We start from the raw sequence: 25,389 nt of genomic DNA on the forward strand, positions 1-25,389 counted from the left end.
AGAGCTGCAGCACACAAAATCTACTAGCCTGCCCCTCTAGGATATGCTGTGCAAGGGGAATATGGGGAGTGTTTTTCTCCTCCTCAGTTGGGGGCCAAGTAAATACATTTGTTTGTTTTTTCACTTGTGTGCAGCCCCCGACTGGTTTTTGTGTGGGTCAGCCACCCCTGACTCCACAAAGGTTCCCAATCCCTGAGTTAGAATAACAGACTTTGCCCCATAGCCATGTGCAACACAACATCAGAGTTATAAATCATTTTTAAATGCTCAAAACATAGGTGAACAGCGAAGCTAAAGTCTCCATTAATGAAGCTGGCAAATGGAAATGCTCAGCACTGCCATCTTTAATGGAAATGATTGATGTAAATGCCCTGCTTACTAATGCAAATGGGAGATTTTCAAACCATCATTTTATTCTCTTGGCTTAGATAGGCTATTCCCTTCTCTGACTTTGTATCTTGGAAAGTCCACACCCCTGAGCAACACTGTTATATACACTGAACTCCCAGTGCTATGTTGATGACAGGGCTTCTCTCATCAGTGAACCCAGAATCTCTTGGGCTGTGTCCAGACTCCATGCCTCCGTCGACGGAGGCATGTAGATTAGCCACATCGGAAGAGGGAAATGAAGCCGCGATTAAAATAATCGCGGCTTCATTTAAATTTAAATGGCTGCCCCGATCTGCCGATCAGCTGTTTGTCGGCAGATCGGGAGAGTCTGGACGCGATGCCCCGACAAAGAAGCCTTTCTTCATCGACACAGGTAAGCCTCGTGAAACCAGGTTTACCTGTGTCGATGAAGAAAGGCTTCTTTGTCGGGGCATCGCGTCCAGACTCTCCCGATCTGCCGACAAACAGCTGATCGGCAGATCGGGGCAGCCATTTAAATTTAAATGAAGCCGCGATTATTTTAATCGCGGCTTCATTTCCCTCTTCCGATGTGGCTAATCTACATGCCTCCGTCGAAGGAGGCATGGAGTCTGGACACAGCCTTGAAGAGGTGGAATGCCTACACCGATAGAAGAAGCTGTCCTACAGGTGTTTTTTTTTCTTTTTTCTCCTGAAAAAAGATGGCCTTTTTTCAAAAAAAGTCCCCGGTGTCTAGACTGCTACTGCGTTCTTTTGAAAGTAAATCGAAAGAACGCGGCAGTTTTTTCGACTGCGGAAAACCTCATTTTACAAGGAAGAACACCTTTTTTCAAAATTGCTCTTTCAAAAAAAGGCAATATGTAATGCAAACTGTGCTTTTTTTGAGAGAGCATCCAGACTGCCTGGGTGATTTCTTTCGAAAAAGGGGCTTGCTTTTTCAAAAGTACTGGTTGTAGTTTAGATGCTCGTTTTCGAAAGAGGCTTGCAGTCTAGATGTAGCTGGCGGGCGTATCTAGACTACACAGAATGGTCTAAAGAGGATATGCAAATTCCTTTTCCTCAAAAAAGGAGGCTTACGTGGCTTTTTGACAAAGGAGGGGTTGGCTGAAAAAGCCGCATCTTAATTACTTTCACTTTCGAAAGCGCGATTGGAAGATGATATGCAAATTCCCACAGAATTTGCATATTTTCTTTTGACTGTTCCCTGTAGTCTAGATGAGCTGTGGGTACATGAGTTTCTTCACTAAGCACTGCAGCAACACCACTGCACCTGCTGATAGGGTAATAAGCCCTTAGAACAGGGGTGGGCAAAAGCCTCCCGGCAGGTGAGATCTGGCCTGCTTGGGCTTTGATCTGGCCTGTGAGACAGTTCCAGGCCCCGACCCCTAGTGCACAAGCCCTTCTAACTGCTTCTATTTAAAGGACTCGTATTTTCCCCAAGCCTTGCCTAGCAGCCGCAGGGAAGGCGCAAGCCTTTTACATAGAAACAGTTGAAAGGGCTTGTGTCTCTTGCTCCCTAGCAACGCAGTAGAGGTGCAGGGAGCTGTGAGCCCTTTTAAGTGCTTCTGTTTAAAGGGCTGGTGCTTTCTCTGTGCCTGTCAGGAAACGCGTTGCCTAGTAGCCACGGGGAACACGAAAGCCCTTCAAATAGAAACAGCTGTAAAGGATCGCATGTCTCTGGCAATGTGCTAGAGACATGGGGAGCTGCATGCCCGTTCAGCTGCTAGGCAAGGCGTGGGGAAGATGCAAACCCTTTTAATAGAAGCAGTTAGAAGGGCTCACGTTTGTCTCCTGCTCCGAGGCAAAACACATGGGGCTCGTCTACACTGGCCCCTTTTCCGGAAGGGGCATGTAAATTTCATGAGTCGTCGTAGGGAAATCCGTGGGGGATTTAAATATCCCCCGCGGCATTTAAATAAAAATGTCCGCCGCTTTTTTCCGGCTTTTAAAAAAGCCGGAAAAGAGCGTCTACACTGGCCCCGATCCTCCGGAAAAAGCGCCCTTTTCCGGAGGCTCTTATTCCTACTTCAAAGTACTTGCAGGCAAAGTAGGAATAAGAGCCTCCGGAAAAGGGCGCTTTTTCCGGAGGATCGGGGCCAGTGTAGACGCTCTTTTCCGGCTTTTTTAAAAGCCGGAAAAAAGCGGCGGACATTTTTATTTAAATCCCCCGCGGATTTCCCTACGACGACTCATGAAATTTACATGCCCCTTCCGGAAAAGGGGCCAGTGTAGACGTAGCCCTCGGGATGGAGCTTGGAACTGCCTTGCGGCCAGATCAAAGCCCTAGGTGGGCTGGATCCGGCCCACTAAGAGGCTTTTGTTCACCCCTGTTTTAGGATAATCTTTGAATAATGTTGTATGCAGTTGTTTATTATTAAAATTTAATTACTTTGTTGTGTAAAAAACATAGTGGTGTCTTTTCACAGCACATGCCCCGCCCCTTCCGCCCGAGGTCCTGCCTCTTCCACCCAAGGCCCTGCCTTACACACTGAGTGCTATCCAGATTGATCTTTACTTTGGTCCTTAAGGTGGTCTGGCTCGGTATTCAGTGGTTTTCCCTCACTAGCTATTTTATCATGTCACTGGGGCTACACACGATCATCAGCAGCATAGGGGCATTGCTTGAACACCTGCTTGGGAATGTTGTTATTCCATTCTTGATCTGGCCAAAAGTTTAAAAATTCATCTTTTCAGTACATTTTGAAATTTGCCACAAACCTGCAGCTCTGAAAAGTTTCATTTTAGATCCCTAAACATGATATTTCAGAATCAAAATATCTCTGTGCAACTGCAGTTTCATTGCTGGAGGGTGGGTCTGGGCTCTAAGAGAGCTCTGTCATGAGAACTGCTCAGGGCATTGGACCCAAAGGCTACCACCTCCCTGGGCCTGCAAGAGTGGAATTTCATGGGGGGAGAAGGCAGCAGCCATGCGCTCTGGAATGTGGCTAGCTTTTCATCCTGTTCCCTGGATGTTAAGGGAGTGAGGAGAAAGTACTTGCATTCCATGCATGCCTTTCACACTTGGCTGGTGAGCTGCCTTCATACCCTGATAGTCCGGGGAACGGGATGAAAAGCTAGCCGTATCCTGGAGTGCACAGCTGCTGTCCCCTACCTCCTGAAATTCCACCTTTGTGGGCCAGAAAATTCCCTTAGCTGTGTGACTGCCACAGCCTGTGACACCTACTGGTCCACGCATTTTCCAGACTTCTGGGTCAGTGGCAAGGAACACAAAAGATCTAAGAGGCCCAGCTCCAGTTAAGGTTCACAAGGCATCCAGGCTCCCTTATGTGGTATTAGGAGATTGGATCCTGAAAATCACAGCTTAAGCCAAGGACACTATGTTCGCCAAGAAACCTTGGCCTCAAGGAATCTCAACAGTTGGGCCCATCGGGTTGTTAATAGCTTACTCTAAAAATATGAAGACAGACCAGAATGATAAACTAAAAGGATTTTATTAACAAGGAGAATGGAATAGACGAGGTATGAAAGGTAAGTACAAGCTGTATACATACAGATATAAGGACTCCACGGTTACAGGAAGAATAAAAGGGAACAAATGCACTGAACTATGACTCAAGATAGACCCAAAGAACAGAAAGGTGGCTAGATGGAGAGCCACCAGAATTGTACCATATCTTGCATCTTTCTCCCTTGCTCTTGCAACACAGCTCCACATGATCAGGAGGGGTCAGACCAGCAAGCAGGAAGAGCAGCAGCTGGATCAGTAGCAGCGTCTGACCACCGCTGCCAATGACAACCCTCAGTTATTTTACCCTCCCCTGCATCGTTGTGGCGGTAAGTATGTGGATGATAATGAGAAGCAGTGGATAGCCACACATGCCTTGCCTGCAAGTAAGCCTTTCCCATCTAGCTACCCCAAGAGTGAGACCGGCGTATCTGCTCTGAGACACAGCGAGACTCTGCCACTTAGGCGGGCAGCCCCAGGCTATGCCAGAGACGGCCCTATATAACTTGCAGTTGTTAGGCAGATTTCGATGTATTCATACTGTCCCTGCCCATGTGCTCTCAGTCACTGGGCAGATTATGCCCACATGACTGCCAGGTTTTCCTGCCATGTGGAAGGGCGGGAAAAGGAGGGGGAAGAAGGAGCACCAATATGAATTCCAGTTGTTGTTTTGTAACCCAAAATGCCATCCGTGGCTAAAGTGGCAGCTGCTGTCTTACAGCTAGGTTCACAGCTCTAGGACAGTTTGGGTTTGGCTTGTGTGTCCAGGTACTAGTTGACAAACCCTGATATCACTTTTCTTTGATCTGTGGAAAATGTGGTGACCCTAAGTGGAAGAAAGGAGGGAGAGCAGCAGCTGCTGCATACCCATGTAGCCCACAAGTGGCAGGTTAGACAGCTTTGGCCGGACTGGGGAAGATCCTACATGCGACAGGAATGGGGCCTATGGAGGGAGGAGGTGGAGCAGGGGTGGGGCCTTAGGGGGTCCAGTTAGAAAGGTGGAACCCTAGCTCTGTGGCAGGGAGCATGGAAGCCATAGAGTGCAGACTTCAGAATCCCAGGGAAGCTGGCAGGGAACCTGATAAGTTTCCAAGGCAACTGTGTCTGTGATTTGACTAGTCTCAGAGAAGTTGCTGTGATAGAAATGTAGCCGTGTTAGTCTGGGGTAGTTGAAGCAAAATGCAGGACAATGTAGCACTTTAAAGACTAACAAGATGGTTTATTAGATGATGAGCTTTCGTGGGCCAGACCCACGAAAGCTGAGGAAGTGGGTCTGGCCCACGAAAGCTCATCATCTAATAAACCATCTTGTTAGTCTTTAAAGTGCTACATTGTCCTGCATTTTGCTAGAAGTTGCTGTGTTAGTCTGTATCTGCAAAAAAGAATGAGGAGTCCTGTGGCACCTGTGATTTGACTAAAATTCATTACAGTGGTTTCCATGAAACACAGAGGTTTGGACTAATTGGCATATCCTAGTGAAAACCTGTTTGCAGCTGTGTTTATGGGAATGAATGTGTGAGGAATAAATTATAAGTCTGCAAGATCCAGGGCAGTGACAAAAATCAGCAAAATAGTTTTTATTCTTGGCAATTAAAATGTGTTGCAGGCTTAGACTTGACAAACAAGTATTCATGTTGACACGGACTAGAGACCTACATTATATAGGCCATAGTGACTCGGAAGCAGTTGGTATAGTTAGTTACCATGAATATCATTTGACCTCAGCAATTTTTATGAACAGATTTACATAATAGCCATAACAAAAGAACCTGTATTTTGAGGAAGTTTCCACTTTGAAAAGCATGTACATTCATCTGAATCTTTGGAAGCATCATAGCCTATTCTGAAGTAGCCCATAGTGTGGGTTACCAGTGCAATAGTGGAATTGAAAACATTTGCTATGTGATGGCTCTATATACCAATCAAAGACAAGTTTTGTGGCCAAAGACCAAATTCTTGTGTAATCACAAAGAAAGAGGTGGCAGAATGATAGGACAAGCATGTGAAAGTAGTGTTCTCAATGTCCCTGCTATAACTAACCTTTAAATAAACAGATTAATTGAATTTCCAGGCATTTTCCAACTCAGAAAAGGTTGCCTGTACTCAGGCAGTAACTTTTAACCCCTTCAATCCTCCTTTCCCTCATGGTGTCATTCATTAGCATAGGATTTAAATTATCAGAAAGTATTGCATAATGTGCTGTGGAATGAGTGTAGCAAGAGTGTATCTTCCTGCCGGGAAAAATTCCTCTCTTCAGATTTCTAGGGAGGGAGGATGTGGGACCCATTGCAGAAATGGCCACTAGCGATGGGTTGACTGGCCCTTGTTCCAGCTGGTCTGGTGGTGCAGAACATCAAGAAACCTGTTTGATCTAGTTGTCTGAGAATCCCTCTCCCTCAGCATAAGGCATCTTGAGGAATAGCTCCAATGTCATCACCCTTCTGGTACAAGATGGATGACTGGGGCATTTCTGTGCTTTCATTTAGCTGTCAGAATAGACCATAAGAAGCTGGCTAGCCCCAAGAGTGAGAAAAATGTGAAAATGGCTTAATATCATCCCTGTACCCTATCCTGAACTGCACCAAGTACTGCTTAAACATTGGTTCCTGTCCAGAGAGTCACAAATGTATTCACTAATATAACAACCAGAATCTAGACCAGTGTTTCTCAACCTTTTTTTTAATAAAGTACCTTTTTTTTTAAAAAATATACCTAGTTTTCAGACACACAATTTTTTTTCTACCATTGCAACACATTTGTTTAAACAATTTAATTGTAGTTGGGCAGGTGATGAAAGTTTTGGGTGTAAAAAGTACGAAAATAATAAAGCGCTGTAAAACTTAAAACAAAAATTCAGTTTTCTCCATATTTCAGTTGTGTTGACATACCCCACCAGACTTCTCTAAAGAAGCCAGCTCCTAAGGTTACTCATACCACTGGTTGAGAAACACTGATCTAGACAATAGCCATTCACAACATGAACTAGACATTCTTTGAACCACGTCTTCATGCTGTCCCCAGTTTTGAGCTGCCAACTTGTTATTATGTCGTGAATTCCCTGGGCAGCAGGGTGGCCTAGTGGTTAGGTCCTGGGATTAGCTGGAGGCAAAGGGGTGCAGCCCTCTGCCACTGGTGCCCCGGACTCGGATATCTGGCCTATTATCTGAGCATAGTTCTGAAGTTTGTGGTATGGCCCCAGGAATCCAATTTCCCCCCTCCTTAGTGAGGGTTCCTGTTTCATGCTTATTGTATAGTTCTCTACTTTTGTATTTGTTCTCAAGTGATCTGGTCGAGCCTGAAGTTTGAGATCAGTATTGTAAATTCCAAGCACTCACAAATGATCATTTAGGCTATGTCTAGACTGCAGATACCTTCGGTATCCGGGAAAAGCTCTGCCACGTCCAAGGAACACATCTGCTTTTTTGGAACAGTTTCTGAAAAAGTGGACATGTTCTTTTGGCATCCCTTTATTCCTCTCGGTGAGAGAAATAAGGGATGTTCCGAAAGAGGACTTTTTTTCTGAAATTTGGCCTGGTGTATATGGGTCAAATTTCAAAAAAGCCTCTTTCGGGGAAAAAAAAGTGGAAAAAAAATATACAAATTGCGGTTCGCAATTTGCGTATCTTTTTCCAACTTTTCTCGGCAGTCTAGACATAGCCTTAGTCTCCAAATATGAGACTGGCTTAAAAATGCATTTGTGTTATTTATTTCATTTAGTTTATTTTAACTTTTAGGGGATGTTCAAGTCATGTTTCTCCACAACCTCAAGACCTAGAAACTCACGGCGGGGAGAGATGGTTGGGAAAAGAGAGAGCTGAAAGTCTCATATATTAAGGTGACTTCAGAAGCTGGAACTTTAAGAAACACACCAACCATCATAAAACATGCCACAGAATCAGGAGAGGAAGAGCAGGAGTGGGAGGAAGCACGGTAGCTGGGGAGGCAGCAGGGGCTGGAGCAGCAGCAGGCACCAATCTGTGCACCAGGATCTGCAGGTGGTTGCAGATTGCATGACCCTGGGTAAGCAGCTCTTACCAGCTCTCCTGCCAGAGCTGCAGGTGTTCATGCACCCAGTAATCCAGGGTGCTGTGCAGGCCCTGCAGTATCACTCCTCCTGGTTATGGGTCAACCTACAGAGTGCCCGGGTGCAGGAGGCTGTTGTGGTGCACCCTGCACTCGCAGCTGCTGCGGCTGTGGAGAAACAAAAGAAGTGGTCAATTATCCCTGGGGACACATGGGTGAAGCCCAGCCCCCCTCTGCAAGGCGAGGATGGCAGGTCTCCGCACCATCGGAGTCAATGTCCTTGCACTCAGGCCACATTCAGGATGTCCTGCTATCCCTGTGAGTGGGAGCTGGCCTGGGACTGCACCCATTCCCCTGTGCTGTATATAGTGTGTGTATATGAGGGAGAGGGGGAATGTGCCCTGCCTCTGTCTAGAGGGGGCTTGTGGAAGGAGGGCATTGTTCAGTGTCCCACCCCGGGGTCTGGAGCATGTCATGTGCCTTCATACATACACGTGTGTGGATGACAGGCCAAGGCCCTTGTGTGGCAGCCAGCTGGGGCCACATGCCTAGGGATGGCACAGCATATGCACAGGTTGCTGCATGAGCTGTGGCCAGCAAGGCCCATGCGAGCGGTCTCTGGTCTCCCTTCCCTCCCTTCCCTGCATACGGGGACAGTGATGGCACTCACATGTTGTTGTCTCCCCAGCCTCGGATGACACCGGCGACAGGTCTGCTGGGATAGCTTGGGGGCCCTGGCTGCATGGCATGGTCCCTTTGGGCTCCTGCAGCTCCTGACCCTCTGCTCCAGGGTCGATGACCACCTGGGGGGCACAGACCATCCCGCCCCCCAGGAAGCTGTCCAGGGCGTCATAATAGGGGCAGCTGTCTGGGTCTGCCCCTGTTTGGGAGCTGCCCTCTGGCCCTGGCATAGGCCTGCCACACCTCCTTGGTTTTTAACCAAACCTGCTCCTAGGTTCGGAGGTGGCCTTTGGTGGCCACGCTGGCAGCCATGCAGCTGTAGATGGCCGCATTCCTCCATCTAGTGCAGAGATCACGGACATTGGAGGCCTCCCCCCAAACCTCAATCAGGTCCATGATCTCTGCACTGGACCAGGCCTTTTCTGAACCAATGGCAAGCTCCTGGGAGCTGGCAGATTGGTTCTGGGGAGCTGTGGAGGGCTGCCTGCCACCTGGTTGCTGGCTCATGCTGTGGCCAGGCTCAGGGGTAGTGGTAGAGAGGCTCTGGGCTCACGAGACTGTACTCAGACTCTGGCCCTTTAAGGGCTCTGGGAGGGGAATGGAGGAGAGGAGTTTTCCTCTTTGTGCCCAGAGTGGCCAGCAAGGCACCCTGGAAAGGGCTGGAGGCTCCCTATTTCGAAATAAGCGTCTATACAGCGCTTATTTTGAAATAGCAGTTTCAAAATTGGCGCTATTCCTTGTGGAATGAGGTTTACCAATTTCGAAATAAGCCCTCCACTATTTCAATTTAATTTTGAAATAGCGGTTTGGCTGTGTAGACACTAGGAAAGTTATTTCGAAATAATGGCTGTTATTTCAAAATATCTTTGCTGTGTAGACATACCCTTACTGTTTTATTGCTAAAAGGCAGTTTTTGGAGACACCACTTGGTTGTGTAGACAAGGCCTAAGTATATTGGAGATATGAAACTAGGTGTTAAGTTAGGCAAACGCTGACCATGGACAGATCTTACAAACCTTCCCAAGACAAAGGCAATTTTGTTTGGATAAGGAGGATTCCACTGGAACCAATATATTATTGTGATATTCCATTGTCCTTGTGTATTGTGTATTCAAATGTCCTGAACAGGTTAGATATTTTCCATAGCTGGATGGAATGATTTTGTGGACATGGTGCTTAGAACCGCCAAACACTTCCTGGAATTCTGTTAGTAACAGCAGACTTTGCAAGGGCTTAATCAGGCACAGCTATTTCTGTATCTTGCAGCAGAAGTCACTAAAATGTGCCAAAGAATTTCCTGTTACTCTCCAGGACCAATGTCTGCAGTTAACAGAATTCCAGTTGCTCTTTCTCCACATGTGGCAAATGGGCAAGCTCAAAAGGATGTCATAATTGCAGTTATGAACACGCTCTGGAGAATTTAGTAGGTATTAAACACATAGGGTGTGTCTAGACTACAGGGTTTTGTCGACAAAAGTGGACTCTTGTCGGCAAAACTATACTTGCATCTACACTACCGCTGAGTTCTGTCAACAGTAAGTCGACAGAACGTGGCAGTTTTGTCGACGGCGGTAAACCTCATTCTACAAGGAATAATGCCTTTTTTGACAGTTATGTCAAAAAAAGACGCTATTGCATTTACACTATGCTTTTTCAAAAGAAAGCATCTAGACTCTGTCGAAAAAGCAGCTTGCTTTGTCGACAGAAATGGCTGTAGTCTAGACGCTCTTTTTCGACAGAGGCTTTATCAACAATATCTGTCGACAAAGCCTATGTCGACAAAAGCCTGTTGTCTAGACATACCCATAGGGTCTTACAGAAATTAAATAGGAACCCACAGAAATATTCTAAAACCCTATAGAATTACTAGAGAGGATATTTTTCTAAAGAATTCTGAAAAGCATCTTATAGAACTTAAGTGACTTTCATCCTTTGTTAAAATGGTTTAGAAACATCACTTAAATGCTACTGAGTTCTTTCATAAGGGTGGGTGCAAATTTAGAGGCCCTTACACATATGAGCACGTTTTTGCATTCTCCACAAAGTAGTGAAAACATTTGAAAGACATGGGGACTCTTTCCTCTGGACTGCTTTACCATAATAATTATAGGGGGAAAAAAACCCTATTATGGCTATGTCTCTATTAGCACATTTTGGGAATTGTCTTTCCTTGTACTCCCATTAAGGAAACTCCACGGATAATATTAGCATAGCCAGAAGACTGGTATTGAAACTTGGATGAGAGATGGTCTAGATCAGTGGTTCCCAAACTTTTCGGCATCGCGCCCCCTTTTGATTTTTGAGAAACCCTCACGCCTCTCCCCCCCCCCAAATAGCAGCAAAACTGGTTGAGGGGGGAAAAAAAGGAACTGATGGGAGATGAGAAACAAAAATAGCAGCAAAACTTGGGGGGGAAGCTTTGGGGGGTGGGGGCTGGGTCGCCTCACACCCCCCCTGGAATTTCTTCACCCCCGTCCAGGGGGGCATGCCCCCCAGTTTGGGAACCCATAGTCTAGATGACAAGGTGTTCCACCAGTGCTATGGCAACAGGGAACGATTTTCCCTGAAATGCTGGTGTAGAGGAGGTCATGCCCATTGTCTGCCATCTTGATAAGAACTTTGCTGTTACTAATTAGTAGCTGCAAATGGATGTTAGTTCTTTTTTTACAAGGAAAACTCTAATTAGACTTTAACAGTTGCAGTAATTACCTTAGAAACTGAAAACCTTGTAATTGCAGTTGTGTATGACCCAGATGGGTGGAACATTAAGTAATCAATGTCAGGTATGTAAGTGTAAGGCTGAGGTGACCTATGCACTGTGGAAGAGAGGGAGAAGGGAATAGGGGCAAAGTGAGGGCACTCAGTTTCAGCAATTAAAATCCGGGGGACACGTGAACCATCATGCCCCTTGTCACCTATAGGTTAAGGCAGGGGTGGGGAACTTCAGGCCGGGGGCTGCATGCGGTCCTGGATCTCGCCCCTGTGGATCAGGCCCCCCCCCCCCCCCCGCCAGCATTAGGTAGCCTGATTTGGTGCTCCATCCCCCCTGCCACCCTACCATGGGGCTGGAGCATACAAAATCTTCTAGGCTAGGGCTCTCCTCCCCACCCTCCTCCCCACCCCAGGCTCTGGAGTGCAAGAGGAATGTTCTCCTCAGTTGGAGGCCACCTCAATGAGGGGCTTTTTTGTTTTGTTTTGTGGCTTCTCACTTGTGCGTGGCCCCTGACTGATTTTTCTGTGGGTAAGCGGTCCCTGACCCCAAAAAGGTTCTCCATCCCTGTGTAAAGGGGAGAGACCTATTGTTCTCCAAAGGGATCCTTAACCTGTCCATACAATTAGTGAGTTATGGTATAACACTTTATTAGGGTGTATAGAAATCATCAACATTATCAAACACAGGGATGTAAAATTAGGTTCCCAAATCCACATATAGGCACCTAAAGGAGAAGTGAGCTAAACAGAGCAATAAAAACTTTCATCACACAAATCTGAAAAATGTCTACATCACTAGTTTAAAAGGGCCCCTTTTGTTTAAGTAGCATAATGTACAGAACAGCTGGTGTGGAATGTAGAAGGAAGAGTCAGCATTTTTAAAATAGCCATTTATCTGCTACACCTCCTTTCAAAGAGAACAGTTAACTTAAGCACAGAGTTTACATCTGTGCATTGCTAGCAGCTGCACTTATTCAGACAAAAGAAGTGACCTCTGCAAATGCAAACTGGAGTTAATTATTTTAGTTGTGTGTGGAAAAATAGGGAGAGAAAGCAAAATCATGATAAGCATGGGCAGATATGAGACATACAATTGCAACAAAAATAGGAAAAGGGGCGCTCTTTAAAATAAGTGCAATAGAACTTGTACAGCATTGGGGGAAAGATTTGATAGTCCTACAGAATAACAATCATTGCAATATTTGTGCCTTTGTGATATAACAATCACATTATGCGTAACTGCCCCACAGTGTCAAGAGGTTGTCTAATTTAATACTATGGCCATGGTATTTGGAAAAAGGAAATTCACAGTGCTTAAGTCCAGAAGATTATTAGTCAGTCCTCTTGTGGTCACTCACAGGTAGCTTTGTGTGGGCATGTGCTTAAAGAAGGCCGTCCCCCTAAAGAATGTTTCCTGGTGATCAGAGTGCTTTTAGATTAAAATTACCAACCCTGTACTGACATACATAGGATGGCCATATTTTTCTAAAGGGAAAGTGGGACTCTGCATGAGGTCAGTGCAAGCTCCCTCTGGACCGCCTTACCTCCTGCTTGTGGGGAGCCACCCAAATCCCTGTTCCGCTGCATGTGAGCCTGGAACAAAACCGTTGCTGTAGTAATTGCCTCTTCCCTGTGCATGCAGGGTCAGCCCATGGCCCTTTGATGCCCATTTGCACATAGCTAGTCCAGTCCTAGCCACTCTTCCGAGTGCTCCCTTCCACACCAGGTTGGCATTGCCACTTGCCCTCCCTACCCTATACCCATTCCTCAGCACCCATGATTCCACTTTTTTGGCAAAACTAGGCATTTGTCTCATTTGCTCTTGCCAACTGATATTAGTCAGCAAGAGCAAACGGGTCACATGCCCAGTTCTGCCAAAAAAGTTGGTTCCGCAAGGACAGGGCTGAAAAAAGGGACTGTCTCTGCCAAAGTGGGACATATGGTCACCCTATCTATACAGTAATAGGTTTTGTGTACTTGAGGAAATTTACCAGAACAGCTATGGGACTATAACTCCCTATGTGGACACTTCAGTTCCAGTGTAAGTGACTTTTTTTTTTCAGTTTAGCTCAAACTGCTTCCAAAGTAACATGACACACATGATAAAAAAGGCTTTTATAATGGAATAAATCTCCACATGGGTGAGGTATGCCAGTATATGTCAAGTTAAATTCACATACTGCCTTCATACCTTTATAAATTTTCTGTGCAGGCAAATCCTAGATGTATTACTTTACCAGTATATCTTGAAAAATCATCCATATATACAGGCATAAGTCCCTATTTTTGGTGGTAAAGAGAAAAAAAATCCATTTGGATAGCTAATTCCCAAGTTAATTTATTATCTACATCAACTTTTTCAGAACAAGTATTTTGTAACTCATTATAAACATGCAGCCTGCTCCACTGACGTTATTTTTGCCTATTAATTAATTAATTAATCCACAAAGAAAGATGGATGAATGATACAGAGAATTTCTGTTCATATTCCTTTTGAATTTTTAAGCAACTTCATGTATCAAGTAATCACTATTTTTTTTATAGTTACCCCATCTGGTAATAGTCTACCAAATGAGGGCATGGGAGGAAAGTTTTGAGAAACAGAATTTTAAGTGATTATTATAGACTATATGCAGAGAGCTTTTCCTTATGATTGTTTCCCTTGTCATCCCATCCCTGTGGATTTGTTGTATATTCATGTATTGTATCCTGTCTTAATAAGATTGTGAGCTCTTCAGGAGAGAGACAATCTTTTACTCTATTTGTACAATAGCTAATACAATGGGGACTTGATCTTAACTGGGATCTCTTGGTTCAACTGTAATAAAAATAAATAATATTTCACCTCTTATACTGACCCCTCTTTTTAAGGGAGGGAACACATCTACCAGAAGGCATGGGATGCATAGTCCTAGGGATGGGGGTTCAATGACCACTACCCTCAAAAGAAGAAGATGGGTGGTGGTGGTTGGGGACTCCCTCCTAAGAGGGACTGAGTCATCTATCTGCCATCCAGACCTGCAGTCTCAAGAAGTGTGCTGCTTACCAGGAGCTTGCATTCAGGATGTGACCGAGAGTCTTCTGAAAGTGATTAAACCTTTGGATCGCTATCCCTTCCTGCTTCTCCATGTAGGAACTAACGATACGGCCAAGAATGACCTTGAGCAGGTCACAGCACATTATGTAGTGCTGAGAAGATGGATCAAGGAATTTGAAGCGCAAGTGGTGTTCTCATCCATCCTTCTGGTTGAAGGAAAAGGTCCGGATAGGGATTGTCGAATTGAGGAAGTAAATGCATGGTTGCGCAGGTGGCATCAGAGAGAGGGCTTTGGTTTCTTTGACCATGGAACACTGTTCTGGGCACAAAGATTGTTAGGAAGAGATGAGATCCACCTAACCAAGAGAGGAAAGAGCATCTTCGCGGGCAGGCTTGCGAACATAGTGAGGAGGGCTTTAAACTAGGTTTTTTGGGGGAGGGTGACCAAAGCCCTGAGGTAAAGGAGGAAGTTGGACACCAGGAAGAATCACAAGGAGGAACGAGCAACAAAGGAGGACCCCTGATTCAGATGGAGAAGGTAAGGCAATCAACTGGTTATCTAAGGTATTTGGGCACAAATACGAGAAGCCTGGGAAACAAACAGGAAGAATTAGAAGCCCTGGCCCAGTCAAAGAGCTATGATTTGATTGGAATAACGGAGACTTGGTGTGACTGGAGCACTGTCATGGAAGGGTATAAACTGTCAGGAAGAACAGGTGGGGGAGAAAAGGAGGAGTTGCATTGTATATAAGAGAGCAGTATGATTGCTTGGAGCTCCAGTATTTAGAGGGAGAAAAGACTGTTGAGAGTCTATGGGTTAAGTTTAGAGGTGGAAGCAACAGGGGTGATGTGGTTGGGGGTCTGCAATAGATCACCAGATCAGGTGGGTGAGATAGACGAGGCTTTCTTTGGATAACTGAGAGAAGCTTCCAGATGGCAGTCCCTAGTCCTAATGGGCAACTTTAATCACCCTGATATCTGTTGGGAGACTTATACAGCAGTACACAGACAATCCAGGAAGTTTTTGGAGAATGTTGGGGATAACTTCTTGGTACAAGTGCTGAAGGAACAGACCAGGATCCATGCGCAGCTTGACCTGCTGCTCACAAACAGGGAGGAACTAATAGGGGAAGTAGTGGTGGGTGACAACCTGGGAAGCAGTGATAATGAGATGGTAGATTTCAGGATCCTGACCAAAGGAAGAAAGGAAAATAGCAAAATACACACCCTGGACTTCAGAAGAGCAGACTTTGACTACCTCAGAGAACTGATGGGCAGGATTCCTTGGGATGCTAACATGAAGGGGAAAGGAGTCTAGAAGAGCTGGCAGTATTTTAAAGAAGCCTTATTAAAGGCACAGGAAGAAACTATCCTGATGCGCAGCAAGAAAAGCAAATATGGTAGTCAACCAGATTGGCTTACCGGGGACATCCTTGGTGAGCTTAAACACAAAAAGGAAGCTTACAAGAAGTGGAAACTTGGATAGATGACTAGGGAGGAGTATAAATATATTGCTCGAGAATGTAGGGGTGTTCTCAGGAAGGCGAAAGCGCAACTGGAATTGCAGCTAGCAAGGGATGTGAAGGATAACAGGGAAAGGTTTCTACAAGCATGTTAGCTATAAGAGGGTGATCAGAGAGGGTGTGGAACCATTACTGGATGAGGGAGGTAACCCAGGGTATGTCTACACTACCCTCCTAGTTCGAACTAGGAGGATAATGTAGGCATACCGCACTTGCAAATGAAGCCCGGGATTTGAATTTCCCGGGCTTCATTTGCATAAGCCGGGTGCCGCCATTTTTAAATCCCGGCTGGTTCGAACCCCGTGCCGCGCGGCTACACGCGGCACGAACTTGGTAGTTCGAACTAGGCTTCCTAGTTCGAACTACCGTCACTCCTCATTCCAAAATTCAAATCCCGGGCTTCATTTGCAAGTGCGGTATGCCTACATTACCCCGCTAGTTTGAACTAGCGGGGTAGTGTAGACATACCCCCAGTGACAGATGTGGGAAAAGCTGAAGTGCTCAATGCTTTCTTTGCTTCTGTCTTCATGGACAAGGTTAGCTCCCAGACAAATGCACTAGGCAATGCAGCATGGGAAGGAGGTGGACAGCCCTTGGTGGGGAAAGAGCAAGTTAGGAACTATTTAGAAAATCCACTATACACAAATCCACGGGCCTGGATTTAATGCATCTGAGGGTACTGAGGGAGTTGGAAAGTATCATTGCAGAACCTTTGGCCATTATTTTTGAAAACTAGTGGAGATTGGGAGAGATCCCGGAAGATTGGAAAAAGGCAAATGTAGTGCCGATCTTTAAAAAAGGGAAGAAGGACAATACAGGGACCTACAGCCCTGTCAGCCTTACCTCAATCCCAGTAAAATCATGGAGGGAATCCTCAAGGAATCCATTTTGAAGCAGTTGGAAGAGGGAAAAGTGATCAGGAATAGTCAACATGAATTCACAAAGGGAAGTCATGCCTGACTAATCTGATTAGCTTCTATGATGAGGTAAATGGCTCTGTGGACATGTGGAAGTCAGTGGATGTGATATACCTTGACTTTAGCAAAGCTTTTGATGCAGTCTCCCACAATATTCTTGCCAGCAAGTCAAGGAAGTATGGATTTGATGAATGGACTGTAAGATGGATAGAAAGCTGGCTAGACTGTTGGGCCCAACAGGTAGTGATCAACGGCTCGATGTCAGGTTGGTAGTCGGTTTCTAGCGGAGTGCCCCAAGGATCTGTTCTTGGACCTGTTTTGTTCAACATCTTTATTAATTACCTGGATGAAGGGATGGATTGCACCCTCAGCAAGTTTGCAGATGACACTAAGCTAGAGGGAGAAGTAGAGACACTGGAGGGCAGGGATAGGGTCCAGAGTGACCTGGACAGATTAGAGGATTGGGCCAAAAGAAATCTGATGAGGTGCAACAAGGACAAGTGTAGAGTCCTACAGTTGGGACAGAAGAATCCCAAGCATTGTTACAAGCTAGGGATTGAATGGCTAAGTAGCAGTTCTGCAGAAAAGGACCTCGGGGTTACAGTGGATGAGAAGCTGGATATGAGTCAACAGTGTGTCCTTGTAGCCAGGAAGGCTAATGGCATATTGGGGTGCATTAGGAGGAACATTGCCAACAGATCCAGAGAAGTGATTATTCCCCTTTATTCAGCTCTGGTGAGGCCACATCTACAGTTCTGGGCCCCCCACTATAGAAAGGAGAGGGTCCAGTGGAGAGCGACCATAATGAGTAGGGGGCTCGAGTGCATCACCTATGAGGAGAGACTGAAGGATTTGGGTTAGTTTAGTCTGCAGTAGAGAAGAGTTAGGGGAGATTTCATAGCAGCCTTCAATTTCCTGAAGGGAGGTTCCAAAGAGGATGTTCACAGTAGTGATGAATGGCAGAACAAGGAGCAATGGTCTCAAGTTACAGGGGGGCGGGGAGGTTGAGGTTGGATATTAGGAAAAACTATTTCACTAGATGCTACCTACCAGCCCTGTGCTTTTGGGAGCCTGGGAGTGACATTCATGGAAAACCATCCCCCCCACCTTCCCCTAAGTCTTTGCTGGAATCAGTCAAAGCAATGAAAAGGCCAGGGAAGATGCACCTAAACTAATTAAGGAAACACCCCAGCCTCATCTGCATTGAAGATAGAACTCATTAACATTCAGAATGGAGACCAGCTCTTCCAAGGCAGGAACCGCAGTGAACTATGGGATACCGAAAGCAGAGAAGCACTGACTGATGGGAAATCTCTACTCCAGATGCTAATGAACCCAGGCCTGCCCACAGCCAAATATCAGACCAATTCTAGTAACGATCCTATTGACATCTAAAATACGGAAACTGTCTAGTTGCATTGTGAGCTCGTTCAAGGAACGTCACCTATAACCGGGGTGATCAGTCTCTATTGTCTCTCCTCATTCTCTTTGAACTATCCCTATAAAAACTTCTATCCTTACCTCAAGAAAAACTGTTCTGATACCTGGATTTAAACTGCATCAGTTCCATTGAGACTTCTTCATCTCCTGTCTGATCGTGCTGGGGGCTCTGTTCTGCTTGTCTCCTGCCCTCTGGATCCCTGGCTAGCATCATCATCTGGGAACCCTGATCAGTGCAAGCTCCATGGAGTGGTGAGGTCTCTCTCTCTCCCCCTCCCTCCCTCCCTCCCATCAACTACCTCTCTAAGCATAGTCTCCTGACCCTGCCCTATGTAAACGGTTATATGGTTACCTAACATTTGTAATCCGTTTTAATTTAAATTTAATATTGTAATTTTTTTTATATCTATTCACTACTCAGAAATAAATAACTTTCATTGTTAAGATGGTTGCTTCTCTCTCTTTCTTTCTCTTTCGCTCACTCTTCCTTAAGGGGTATTGTTTTGGCTTCCCCATTCGCTCTGCAACAACGCTTCTTGTACCCAAGCTAAAGATCCCTGTAGTGCCCAAAATCCTGTGGGGTTTGCTCATTGTGTGGTTTACCAGTGAATGACTGTGGTGTGCAAGTGGGGATATAGGGTGTTGAACCTGGGGGCTTATGCGGATGGCAGCTTAAAGTGCTGTTTAATCCAGCCCACTGAGTCCAAAGGCACATGAGGGTGCAGTGTGGCATTGCTGTTAAACCCAGCCAGCTGAGTCCAGGGACATATGAGGGGTCAGCTTGTGGGTGCTGGTTACCCAGTCCTCTCAGACATGCTCTTTTAGTGGGTGTGAGTGTCTGTGTGTGTTGCTAAGGTGGGAAGAACCCCATCCTGAGGAACCTAGTTCCTGCAGAAGAGCTCCAGTGGAAGGGGGAATTGGCAGCAGGGAGAATTCAGATCCACATGAGAGCACAAGTAAGCACAAGCAGCACACTGATAGAATGGTTAACCTTTCCCCAGTCCCATAAGAGTAACCCAGATAAATGAGCATACCCCAGAGTATTGGGCAAATCTGATAACATAAGAGGGTAGTGAAGTACTGGAATGAGTTACCTAGGGAGGTGGTGGAATCTCCATCCCTAGAGGTTTTTAAGTCTTGGCATGACAAAGCCCTGGTAGGGTTGACTTAGTTGGGATTGGTCCTGGCTGTGTGCAAATGTGCCATTTGTAGTGAGATGTGATCTCTAAAGTAGCATAACATGGACTTTAAAAGCTCAGCAGCATTGCTGCAGAGGACAGAAATCAATGTTATATGTTGCTGAGAGAACATTACTAACGTACACAGCTGGGTTTATTCTCCAGGGAAGCTGAAGTTTCCAGGATTTTTTTCAGACATAGTTCCATGAACATATTGCACTAATGTATTCTGTAGATCCATACCAGAAGGAAATGGTTGCAATCATTTTAGGAAGTACTTATGGAAAAACCCAATAATGTGAAATGTCTCAATAGAAACTATATTGCAAAACTATATTTTCTAAGAATTCAATAAGGGAATGCCATATATTGGGTAACCCAAAAATTGTATTGTGGCTTCTTTTGCTGCTGTTCTTATGCTATAATTTGGTTAGTTTAAAATTTATATTTGAATCTAGTCATATTCTCCCCAACCTACTATAAATCCAATTTATAATCAAGCTACTAGAGTGACCTTAAAAATTTAATCCTTCTGAAAAATATAGTTGTTTATCAAATTGTTAGATTGTCTGATGTTTTAATTTACAAATTCTTTGAATCTAGTCCCTAGATCAGTTATTACTTGAAAGACATGTCATTTTTCATGTCTCATATCAATAAATATAAGAGAATAGACCAAATTCTGAACTCAGTTTTGTCACTTCAAATCTAGGGTAGCTCCATGGAAGACAACAAAGAAGTTACTACAAATTCATACTGGTGTAACATAGTCTGGCTCAGTATCTCATTCAGACCTGGTCTACACTACATGGGAAGGTCAAAGTAAGATACGCAACTCCAGCTATGAAAATTACGTAGCTGGAGTCAATGTACTTTAAATCCCTGTCCATACAGCGGAAGGATAATGGGAGCAAACGCTTCTGTCAGCATCTCTTACTCCTTATGAAGAGTAAGAGTCCTCAGACCAATAGGTGCACCCTTTTGAGTTTGATCTCAGAGGTCTCTAAATCGAACCCCAGAAGATCAACCGCAGCACCGTCGCTCTTCCGTGTAGTGTAATCGTTCCCTCAGAGGAAAAACATTCTATCTAAAGACTTCCCTTTTAGTCTTGCATAGTGAAGACATTGTTAATTTCAAGCTGTTTATCATCTGATTTTCTTGCCTGGTGAAGAAAACAAGTTTGGGGGGGGGGGGGAGTTTAGATGAAAAGAGAAGCTTTCCCCCCCGCCCCCCAATGTTACTAAATGACATACTGAGCACCAACTATTATGTGCTTCACATTGGTTGAGTTTTCCAATCAGCTGTTGTTTTTCCTTCCAAACAAGTTGGCTGTGTCTAGACTGGCAAGTTTTTCCGCAAAATCATCTGCTTTTGTGGAAAAACTTGCCAGCTGTCTACATTGGCCGCTTGAATTTCCGCAAAAGCACAGACGATCTCATGTAAGATTGTCAGTGCTTTTGCAGAAATACTGTGTTGCTCCCGTTTGGGAAAAAGTCTTTTTCCGAAAGACTTTTGCGCAAAAGGGCCAGTGTAAACAGCAGAGATTTCTTTTCTGCAAAAAAGCCCCGATCGTGAAAATGGCGATCGGGGCTTTTTTGCGGAAAAGCGCGTCTTGATTGGCCACGGACGCTTTTCCACAAAAAGTGCTTTTGCGGAAAAGTGTCCTGCTAATCTAGACACGCTTTTCCAAAAATGCTTTTAACGGACAACTTTTCCGTTAAAAGCATTTTTGGAAAATCATGCCAGTGTAGATGTAGCCGTTATGTTTTTAACTCACAAGTTTTCAATATGGACATAGATGTCAATTTCTTGAAATTAATAAAGATTTTTGAAGGGAATTTTCTTCCCATTTGAAATGCACTGGAATTAATTTTTTTTTTTTTTAAATTACTTGGTGGGCCAAAATGGATATTAGAAATATTTTGCTGAAAAACATGAACTGTAACTCCAAGTTGAGAACAGTTGGTATCTATGTAATACCTTTCTTAACTTAATATTTTTGTTACTTTTTATTAGGTTTTGTGATATCCAGCAAATCATATACCAAGCTAGCGGTATGTGGACAAATTTTCCAATAAGCTCCAAGTACAATGCAAATATAAAAAAAAACCCTGTAGAACATACATAACCAGTTGACCTGCAAGGTACAGAACTACCATCTCAAATCAAAACTTGCCCTTTGTATTCCATCTCAAATGATAAACCAAACCCAATCATGAACAGAGAGAATTAGTACAGGAGGCAAGATATTTTTGACAAACTGGGGAGATCAATGTATAATAATACACTCACAGTTTGCATATGCTGCCTTTTCTTCTATAGATCTCAAAGCAGTTTACAAAGGAAGTATCATTATTCTGATTTTATAGTTGTGAAAACTGAGGCACACGGAGTTGTGTGTGACCGTGGACAAGTCACTTCCAGATCAGCAGCAGATCTGAGGCTAGATTTCATTTGTTATGTAACTGATCTGAACCTGTTTTAGTCCATGCATACACTGAACCTTCTTTGAGGCTCAAAATCACTTAATGAACTATTTCTCCACTTATCTTCTTTTTTGGCCACAAGAGGAAAAGCAGAAATGTTACAGAAAAGATGATTTTGTGGTATTTTTCAATGCAGATAAATCTGTCTGCTCTCATGGCAGTGGCACCTGGAATCCTACACCCTTTAGAATCCCTGGCCCCCAGGGCAGTTGCTTCCTCCCCTCCACCATCAGTGAGCCTGCTTGACCCTGAATGCTAGATGAAATGGGATGAGGCATAGGCTCAAAAGCCAATACTGTTGCTGAAGCACCTCCAAGGGTTAGTATAAGGAACAGGAGAAGACAGTAAGGCTTGGTCTACTTTGAGAAGTTATAGCAGCACAGGAAACATCCCCTTGACAGATGTAGCAATGTCAACAAAATGCAGCTGTAGCTATCAAAGGAAAAGGGCTTCCATTAACTGGCTGGTTTGGGGTGGTGTTCCTACACTGGCAGAAGAACCCCTTTTGTCAGCGTAGGCTGCATCTAGCCCACAGAGCTAAGTCAGCAAAACTGCGCTAACAGAGACTCCATCCTTGAGAATTTGCTCATCTGCCTTTTGTTTGGAAGTAGGGTGTCCAGGATTTAGAAACCAGGGTCTAGCCTTTTTGTGCATGTTAGAGAGTTTCTAAACTGGGGAGAGGTAGAGAGAATCATAGAATACTAGGACTGGAAGGGACCTCGAGAGGTCATTGAGTCCAGTCCCCTGCCCTCATGGCAGGATTCAGTACTGTCTAGACCATCCCTGATAGATATTTATCTAACCTATTCTTAAATATCTCCAGAGATGGAGATTCCACAACCTCCCTAGGCAATTTATTCCAGTGTTTAATCACCCTGACAGGAACTTTTTCCTAATGTCCAACCTAAACCTTCCTTGCTTCAGTTTAAGCCCGTTGCTTCTTGTTCTATCCTCAGAGGCCAGGAAGAACAATTTTTCTCCCTCCTCCTTGTGACACCCTTTTAGATACCTGAAAACCTCTATCATGTCGCCTCTCAATCTTTTCTTTTCCAAACTAAACAAACCCAGTTCTTTCAGTCTTTCTTCATAGCTCATGTTCTCTAGACCTTTAATCATTCTTGTTGCTCTTCTCTGGACCTTCTCCAATTTCTCCACATCTTTCTTGAAATGTGGTGCCCAGAATTGGACACAATACTCCAACTGAGGCCTAATCAGTGCAGAGGAGAGTGGAAGAATGACTTGTCTTGCTCACAACACACCTGTTAATGCATCCAAGAATCATGTTTGCTTTTTTTGCAACAGCGTCACACTGTTGACTCATATTTAGCTTGTGGTCCATTATAACCCCTAGATCCCTTTCTGCTGTACTGCTTCCTAGACAGTTGCTTCCCAGTCTGTATGTGTGAAACTGATTGTTCCTTCCTAAGTGGAGTACTTTGCATTTGTCCTTATTAAACTTCGTCCTATTTACCTCAGACCATTTCTCCAATTTGTCCAGATCATTTTGAACTATGACCCTATCCACCAAAGCAGTCACAACCCCTCCCCCCCCCAAGCTTGGTATCATCTCCAAACTTAATAAGCGTACTCTCTATGCCAATATCTAAATTGTTGATGAAGATATTGAACAGAACTGGTCCGAAAACGGACCACTGCGGAACCCCACTTGTTATACCTTTCCAGCAGGATTGTGAACCATTAATAACTACTCTCTGAGAATGGTTATCCAGCCAGTTATGCACCCACCTTATAGGAGCCCCATCTAAGTTGTATTTGCCTAGTTTATTGATAAGAATATCATGCGAGACCATTTGAAATGCCTTATTAAAGTCTAGGTATACCACGTCCACCGCTTCTCCCTTATCCACAAGACTTGTTATCCTATCAAAGAAAGCTATCAGATTGGTTTGACATGATTTGTTCTTTACAAATCCATGCTGGCTGTTCTCTATCACCTTATTATCTTCCAAGTGCTTGTAGATGATTTCCTTAATTACTTGCTCCATTATCTTTCCTGACACAGAAGTTAAATTGACTGGTCTGTAGTTTCCTGGGTTGTTATTTCCTTTTTTATAGATGGGCACTATATTTGCCCTTTTCTAGTCTTTTGGAATCTCTCCTGTCTTCCATGATTTTCCAAAGATGATAGCTAAAGGTTCAGATATCTCCTCTATTAGCTCCTTGAGTATTCTAGGATGAATAAGGAAGGGCGTGGGAAAACCACTCCTGCAGATGAAGCAGAGTAACAGAAGTGAATGCTTTCTATATCGCACTGTGGAACCTAAGTATCATGTCTTGTCAGCAGTGCATTAAGCATAACTTGAAAAGGCTAAGTTCTCTGTATCAATCTTTCAGTCAGGGGTTTTAGTCTTACTATAAATGTCTGAACAGAAAGTTAATTATAGTAAAACATGACAAGAGAATGAATCCTTGTGTCCAGAAGGTCACAAGACTTCATCCTGGTCCTTAGGGGCTGATATGGAGAAACTGCCAATCATTTAAACTAGCATACACTGGTTTTGAAAGGCAATATGAGTATATATAGATCTGATGATCAGAGAAATGCCAAAATGTGTCTGGCAGCGTTGTGGTTTGTGCCCGTAGTTTTTCTGGTGGTAATTTTATACAGTGAAAGAGATCTTTGATTTCACTGCAGTTGGTCACTTACACATTACTGGCTGTCTGATACCACAAGAACTTTCCAGCTTTTACACAGAAAAAAATATGACTAAATTCAGTAAAATCTAGAGGGATAGACAGTGCTCTCTGTTTTTAAACTGAAATTCACATAGTTTATGTGAATATATTATAGCTCATGATTTGTGGATAACACAGATATCACTGGCGATTTACTAATCATTATTTTTGTTGTGTGATTGCTCATCTCAGTCACATGGTGTTGTTTCTATTGCTTGATTGGAATAAGAAAAATGATCAATGAATAATAAAGTTAAAACTTTAGACATGCTAAAAATTGTGAAAATTTCAGGATTTAGAAACAGTCAGTAGTCAGAAATTCTTGTGTACACATGACACCAGACACCATGAATAGCAGTGTACCAAACTTATCACATTTATTTGTGAAAATATTTGTAAACTATTTTTTGTATTTTTGTCCTGCTGTAATATGCATATATAAGTCTGGATTGTGTTTTCTCCTATGCGATCAAACATTGATATGTAGCAAGTGACCATCTGGACTCAATTAATCTATAAATGCAGACTTTACAAGGTATTTGAAAGTTTGTGTCAGATCTTCAGAGGAAAGTCTTCAGATTTTTCTTTTTATGTATCTCTTTCCATATGTGAAACACCAACACTATGCTGCCTTTTTCAGACTTTTGAAAAGCCTGTTGTAAACATAAGTATTAAGGATAAAATCCACAGGTTCATTTGAGTTTCTTGATACTGCTACTCTGTACTTCATTCAGGTTCTTGTGTAATCTAAGGCTATGTCTACACTGCGGTGGTATTTTGGGATACCAGAGTATCCCGAAATAGCTATCCCGTGTCTTCACAGCAAGCCCATTATTTCGGGCTTGTTATTCTGGCATCCT

General features: G+C 44.1%; 1 protein-coding gene across 1 annotated transcript in view; it reads left to right on the forward strand.

Annotated features, from left to right (window-relative positions):
* LRRC2 (leucine rich repeat containing 2) overlaps window positions 1-25,389 on the forward strand; it is a 361,338-nt gene that overhangs the window by 103,406 nt on the left and 232,543 nt on the right. The gene's annotated exons all lie outside the window — the stretch shown is intronic.

This window comes from Pelodiscus sinensis, chromosome 6 (assembly GCF_049634645.1).
Source record: "Pelodiscus sinensis isolate JC-2024 chromosome 6, ASM4963464v1, whole genome shotgun sequence".
Classification (NCBI taxonomy): domain Eukaryota; kingdom Metazoa; phylum Chordata; order Testudines; family Trionychidae; genus Pelodiscus; species Pelodiscus sinensis.